The sequence below is a fragment of the Gavialis gangeticus genome, unplaced genomic scaffold (assembly GCF_001723915.1).
Source record: "Gavialis gangeticus isolate Ggan-Ray unplaced genomic scaffold, GavGan_comp1, whole genome shotgun sequence".
NCBI classification, from domain to species: Eukaryota; Metazoa; Chordata; order Crocodylia; family Gavialidae; genus Gavialis; species Gavialis gangeticus.
Genome location: NW_017729012.1, coordinates 6,666,366 through 6,667,835, shown reverse-complemented (window position 1 = coordinate 6,667,835; position 1,470 = coordinate 6,666,366). Strand labels below are relative to the sequence as shown.

The following is a 1,470-nucleotide window of genomic DNA, read 5'->3' as shown; positions in this document are numbered from 1 at the left end:
CTGGGACAGAAGTTCAATATACCAATTTAACCTAAATCAGTTAAGTCTTATACCACAACCATCCTGGTTTATTTTAAACCAGTTTCAGCCATTGTGAGAGTGGTTTACGTGCACTGAACTTCTGTTGTATTACAGATTTGAATCAGGTTCCAATCACTTTTTCTGGTTTATGTGCAATTTCTGTCCCTAGCCCTACTGTCTTTACATCAGAAACTTAAAATAAACTTTGACTCCAGGGTTCAAAGCTGTGAAAAGAGACTAGGCATCGAATCCCTCTGCATAGCACTTACTCCAACTACTTAATTTTTCTTAATGTACTATGTTACTGCATAATTGGAAAACAGGATACAAAGCAAGAGGTTCAGTTTATATTTAAAATTTCATTAGCGTGTTCAATAAAGTAACATGTTATATAGTAAACATTCTGGAACAGACTCTTGTCAGAGACTCTCAAGCTCTAGGAAAGTTTACTTAGGCAGGGTATTTTGGCCATCAGGAATTTTCTCTGCTAAGCAACAAATGACTAAACAGAGACACAGTCAAGTGTTAAAAGTGCTCAAAGCGACACTGACTAGGATAATATCATTTAATATAAATCAATACAAGTACATTTACATTTGCACCATAGAAACAGAGGTATCTAAACTACCAGGAAAGAACACCAAACTTCTTTTTCACATTTTGTGCATGAAAGCCATCTTACAAAAGATAACAATCTTTTGCTACAAATTTTGGCATCAGCCAGGAGTTTTCAAAACATGAAGCTGACAAGACTCGTAATATGGGGAAGAGGGGAAAAAAGAATAATTCAGATGCTCATAAATTGCTTCATCTTGTATAACTTCAGAAAGGATCATAGCCAACTAAAAGTCACTGCTAGGTTATGTAGGCTCCCTATTTCATTCATCCTAAAACCCAGATATGTTTAGCAAAACACTGCCCTGGAGAGCAGGTTACATCTTGATGCTACCCAGGTCATGAATATGGTGTATATCCCCAAAAGCAGATGACAGACCTCATGACTCGAGCAAACCTGTGGGAGAATAAAACTGGAACACATGTGGCTACAAGATCAAGGTTTCTTTCTACAAAACACCTTTCCCTGTTAATTGTACACCTTTAAAAGATAATTCATGCAAGAAGATTATTTGTTTACAGTATCCTGCTATATAAAATAATCACGTTGTCATTACAAAGGTTAGGGCTGGGATTTTTCAAATCCTGACGTCAATGGGAACTATTGAGTATTCTAGGTCTCACCTGGTTTTGTTTTCAGGAGGTGCTACAATGTAACTTCTCCTTTTGACAATCTTGGCCAGTGCTTAAATTATACACCCTTAGAGGGCACTGATATTGTTCAGGTATGACAGGCAGAAGTAATGGCATCAATGGATTTTGGACAACAATTAAGTACCTAGATAACAGGGATAGAGTCTTCACTAGAGGAAAAAAAAAAAAAAAAAAAAAAAA

General features: G+C 36.4%; 1 protein-coding gene across 1 annotated transcript in view; it reads right to left on the bottom strand.

Moving 5' to 3' along the window:
• The window catches only part of BCAS3 (BCAS3, microtubule associated cell migration factor), a 545,610-nt gene that overhangs the window by 453,705 nt on the left and 90,435 nt on the right, over positions 1-1,470 (bottom strand). The window lies entirely within an intron of this gene.